The sequence below is a fragment of the Notothenia coriiceps genome, unplaced genomic scaffold (assembly GCF_000735185.1).
Source record: "Notothenia coriiceps isolate Sejong01 unplaced genomic scaffold, NC01 NC01_scaffold00000339, whole genome shotgun sequence".
NCBI classification, from domain to species: domain Eukaryota; kingdom Metazoa; phylum Chordata; class Actinopteri; order Perciformes; family Nototheniidae; genus Notothenia; species Notothenia coriiceps.
In genome coordinates this window covers 15,052,116-15,058,115 of record NW_011333040.1, presented here as the reverse complement: position 1 = coordinate 15,058,115, position 6,000 = coordinate 15,052,116, and the positions used below count along the sequence as shown (strand labels likewise).

Sequence of the window (6,000 nt, the reverse complement as noted above, 5' to 3'; positions counted from 1 at the left end):
CTTACTGTTGCCGAACAACTTGCGGCCACCTTCTTGATTGTGTCCGTGTTAATTGGTGTAAAATTTATCGTAGTGATGTAGTCTCTTCATAGTTATGTCATCACATGTTGTTAAAGACCTAACGGAAACTATCTGGAAGGAAGGACTTTAACGACGCCGTGGATACCCACGCGTGGCAACACGAAGTAGACTAATAAGATGTTTCGGGGGAAGATTTCGTCCCGATTCCCTTGTGTCCGTACATCTCGAGATAGGTCTTAAATAAACCTGTATAGTGAATATAAAAAAGTGTTTCTTCTCAAACTCAAAATGTACTTTTTGTTCGAGAACGTAAAAAAACTGTAGGGTAATATTAATTTTTTATTGTCGCCACAGGAAAAAGCCTACAGACTTTTGGAATGTCGCATTTGCGTCCAAACATTTCCGGCAGTCTCTTCGCTTGCTCACCACAGGGTTGGATCACAGTAATAACGCTCCCGGATTTCCCTCCACTTTTCACAGTTAGATAACCACTTGTATTCCGTCATCACCCAGCTGACAAATCCTTTCCTCCACAGTACGACGTTATTCGGATTACGAAGATAGGTTACCCGGAATAGATGTCCATACGTTCGAAAGTGTCTTCGTAACTATATCATAAGGTGAGTGATCAGTATCGCACAGCCGTATAGAGACGTCGATGCACGGTCAGTTTGAATGTAAATAAAAGAAGGTCCAAAACCTCGTGACACTTGTCTTTGGACCTAAAGCTCAGGAATTTATCAGACTTTACCTTTTACTGAGTAGAAAAGACTAGCGTCTGTCCCACTCCTACAAAAATTACTCAAAGTGAAACTCAAATGGTGGCATTAGGACAATATGTAAGAAAGTTTCCCCCTGGACCTGAGAGCACAAAGACACCAGACCTGAGCTTCACACACTAGGACGGCTAAAGGTTCCCACTAGTTACGAAGGACAAGGAGTGGAAAAGGTTCCTATACGTAGGACCTGGTCTCGGTCCACTGTTATTTCGGACACATTTGTGTGTGGACCTTCCCCCGGACGAGGTGTCGAATACAGGCCGCTAAAGACTGTAGAACGTTCAACAGAAAAAAATTGGCATCCCGACACTCCGCCAATCGGGCCGCACACCAGGGTCGAAGACAGAGTCGCAAGGTAGACAGAGTTTGTTGACCTCCTCTGTTTCTATCACAATCCTTTCCAGTAAGCAAACACACACATACATCGTACATACCTCAACATGAGATAAATCTACATAAAATGGAGTAGCGACCTAGGTGGCTAATCCTTTACTACCAGCAATCAGTAAAACTACGGCTGGTGGAGAGAGTGACAGAAGTATACTTCCCAGACATCCTGTGGGTTGAGTACCATACCGTGAGCCATGAGAAGTTCTAGGGATTTGTTATTATCGTCAACTTTAGTGAGACCAGTACACATTTCTATAGTTTGAGGTATCTACGTATCAGTAGGGTGTTGTCGCGACTGTTGCCTAACAACGAAATTTTTTCAACAAACACATGGTTTTATTTTCATACATGTATTTTACATATAATATAAATGGAGGGCTCTGTGTTGCGGCACGCTAGAGGGTCTCTTAGTCGGGCTTCGACATGTACAGTCGGTACTACATGCTGACTTCACTGAAGACAAGTCTCAGGTAAGGTCTTGGAAGCTCCGTACATCGCAACACGGGTGAGACCACAACCCTCCCTGACAGCTGGAGTAACCACCAGGACGTCTCTAGTTTCCATTGTAAAAATCTAATTTCTACTCTATTGATACGTGTAATGACTTAGGAGAACATGGTAGCAGTCAAGTATTAGGAAGATTAAAAAGCCTTACTGCCTCAGTATGAAATATTTCTGAAGGTAAATGTGGAAACCTTTCATCATCACAGTAAGCACATTCTTAGGTTGTCTGCTGCAACATCCAATCGTTGTAATTCTTTTTAGTCCATTTGTAAAATCCTTGATAAACTTTCCTTCAGGTCAATGAGTAGTCTTTTTGTTTGTTTTAAATATCTTTGCCTTCTAAAATCCTGGGATTCTTTGTAATTGTTGATTGATGTGTTGTGTTATACACTCTCTTTCCTCTTGGATTGTGTGCCTTATTTAATATGTACCTACTTGTCTGTGAGAGAAAGTGGTGTTTCTAATTCAGTAAAAAGGTTGAACATTCCCCCAATAAAGTGTTTCACTCATGGACATGGCTGATTCACAGTTTGTGGTGGCTGAATGAGGAGCATACTAACTAGTCTCTCAGGTGCCTCTTACTGTTAAGGCATACTCTCAATATTTCCTTGTTTAAAGAGAAGTGCATGCCTCATTGCAGCCCAGCGGTGCTGCTGAGCACACAGCATGTTAAACAGCTACACCATAAGCATTTCTTGTTTCTATTACTTCCTCTACAGAATGCTTTATCCAACTACTATTGGAGTCTGGCAACTGTTAATATTAATTACACAGAAAGGTACAAATCAAATTATTGCAAATGACATATATATATATAATCATCATGGTCTACTCTATTGCATTTGGAACCTTGCCGTATACACCCTATTATTACAACATGAAAGCATTAAACCATTTCCCAAAACATTTCTGTAGAAATAAGCCACCATAGGCACAACATATTATCAGCGTTGCTTATAAATATAATTTATTAATTGTCTTAAAAATTCTTTCTTACACTTTGTACAGAAAACAATTAGAGGAGATAGAGAGGCGAGCATTCAACAAGATTGAGCAAGATTCATGAAGCGTGCCAGAAATAGCAAAATGGACCAACACTACCCCGCAATAATCAGATCACCCCTTATAGTAAAATAAAAATGCACTTACAAGCACAGCTCTAGGAATAGACTTCTATCATGATAACCAATGCCAAATTTGCATAGTAGACACTGCTTTTACAAAAAAGGAAAGAAACTTAAATACAAAACTTGAAACATAGAAACTCAAATCTAACTGTCCTGCTATTATGTTGTATTCTCAAATTTGCCAAATATAGCTGACAGTACACAACTGTACATGATGTCAATACAAAATATTTTGTACATACTTTGATAACTTAACACTACTTGTTTTCCTTTCAACATCACGAAGGATCGCCTTCTAGAGGCCCAACGTATGCTTTCCTCATGGAACCCCCCCTTAACAAACAGTCTGACCTGCTGTAAACCGTAGATTTAGAACGTGGTGAGGATCTGATTATGGGCCAAGTTACACAGTAACACGTTTCTTACATCTGACCATCGTGTCCTTGCGCACGTTCATCAGCATGTATTCTGCATTTGACTAAATAAGTGATGTTGATGATCAAACAGAAATACTGTCATGACTTTTGTCTGCATATTTTCTTCTGAAGGAAACTTAATGTTTAGGCTTTTATCCTCAAAACTAACATAACTCTTCCCTTTGTTTTCTGACATCAGCAGTTACATTTGAAAACATACAAAACATCCACTCCATCATTTAACCATGAACCGTTTCTAATTTGAATGATAAGGCTGTCCAAAATAAAAGACTCATCAATTTTGAGGGCTGTTGAGGGCTAGGTTGAACAACAATACGAGAGGTCAGATTTTTTACAAGCATATTTAAAAAAAAATCGCCATTTAAAATCAACATCTAAAGGTTTCTTCCTGTGTGGACAGCGACCAGAAAAAAATGAAGCCATGAAAAGGTAAACATCTGACCTTTTGTACTGATATTTACTCAGCCTTTGCCCTCTTTCCTTTAACATATCCTCCTCAGTATCTCCTCTACATACCTGATGTTCAGTTTCATATGGCGTCTCTCCATACTTCAGATTGATAGATTTTACCTGTATTCCCTTTGAACTGAATGTTCATGTTGTCTTTAACATGGTCCATATGGTTCGTGTCCCCAGGGGCATAAGAAATCTACTTAAAAGCCACTCAAAATAAGGCTGTTTTTTTTTTTACCATTTCTTCAGACACTGTTGACCCAAGTCTATGCATACATTAAAAAGCCAGCCTTGCTTCACAATGTTATGCAAAACACAAAAATATTACACTTTATATTACATACAGTCATCCCCTTTAGTTGATATCTTGATCTTAAGCTCTAATTTGCAACTTTTTCAACAAAAACACCATGAGTTGGAATGTTAGTTGCTGCAGAACATTATTTTAGATAAAGGGCAACTAACTGATATGTTACAGATGTTATCCCCCCATACAGTTCACACCCATAAAAACATTAAAATGGCATAAAAAATGAAAAACAATGTTAATGTAAGTAACACAAAATAATATTATGGTAATAAAGGTCATTAGATTGAACATGATAATCATGTATTTACACGTTTCAGACGATCGCAAATGTAAACGCTGTTATTCTTCCAAATCCACTGGAGGGTGCTAGTGACCATGATCAGCTCACAAGTGAAATCAACACAATGCACCCTGAAGGCAGACAACACAACTGACATCCTGTGATGATGAGACGCCGAAAATATGACAGAAATATATATGTTATATATATATTAGTAAATTAAAACATGATTGATAAAAAGTATATTGTGTATATTTAGCGATAATGAATGATATCAACTGTATTTAATCCATTACTACTCTGGTAGTTTGTATATTTGTATTTTAATACACTTTTCGCTCCCTCTCAGTTTTCTCTGAGTTGGACCCTGTCCAGAAACAAGCCTGACAGTCAGAAAGACTTCTCCAACTGAGGTTGTGGTTAACCACATGTGGAAACCATGGCTGGAGTTCCCTAGCCGGCAGCTTGTCTGCATCTGCATTACAGCTCCTTCCAAACAACTCGTCTTTGGGGCAAAAGGGAGTAGCAGCAAAACTTTAGAAAACTAGTAAAGGCTTGGTTTTATTTAAGGGATGCATGTAGCTAGAAGATCATTCCAGCTCTCATGCTCATAGTGAAACCTTCAAAAGGTACAGAAACCTGTCTCTTTCACACAAACATTATAAAATACTATACTGTTCATACAGTCTGCATCTTCAAGTGCGATATTAACTATGCCTAAAGAAAGACAGTTTCACAAGTCTGAGACAAGCACCCATGTTGCTTGCATCCATCTGGATTGTAATCATCTTTGGATTGCGTTTAATAATACATTACGATTAAAAGGCAAGTGGACAGCAAGTTAAGTTGCTTCCACTATGTCATCTAGACTCCCTGTTACTAGGATGATGTCCTATCTCCATGTACTTTTGAGGAAAGCCTCACACTGGATACCGAATGTATAACTTGTTATGTCAGCCAAAGATGGAGAACCCTGAAGTGTCCGGCTTGTTTCTGGTGAGGACCCTTTGATTGAGAGTCACTTGGTAACACATTCTGTTAGCGGGAAATGATCCACACATACTGTATGGACAGCAGAATACATAAAACGTTCCCTAGGAAACGATATAAAGACAACAAACTGTACCGGCGAAACATGTACAGCCAAGGCTAACAGGTGGTGAGGGATCACTTCTTTATCTCTCCTCTCATTATCTGTTCTCCATCCTGTTGGTACAGAACTACACATGCTGGCTATTGTGTGTTTCGTAGCATGTTCTATGACACGTCTCTTCATAAGACGTTTTCGTATTTCCTAAAATTAGAAGTTGCCAGTATTAAACTGTTTACACCCTGGAGGTTTAGGGGATATGAAACACAGTGGAGTTATCAAATTTAAAACATATAAATAATGAATGGGTGAAATAATATANTCGCCTCGGTCCGCGATTAATGAACCTCTTGCTGTCGTTGAGACTTCTGCTAATGTGGCGACTAAGGGGTGGCGCCAGCGTACGGACGTCGCCCTACGCGCTCTACACTCGTTGTTACGATCTTTACAAGTTGAGGACGGTATGACTTCTGACACACATAGACACACAAAATATCTGTCGCAACCTCACAACACCCCGACACTGGCCTTCCCCACTGTGATTGGGTTGTTTTTTGTTTCAGATAAGTCCGCTTTGTTTGTTTGTATGTGTGGCGCGACTTTTTATTC

At 39.4% G+C, this 6,000-nt stretch overlaps 1 protein-coding gene across 1 annotated transcript in view; it reads right to left on the bottom strand.

Moving 5' to 3' along the window:
• Positions 1-6,000, bottom strand: part of LOC104951431 (netrin receptor UNC5C-like) — a 132,073-nt gene that overhangs the window by 5,685 nt on the left and 120,388 nt on the right. The window lies entirely within an intron of this gene.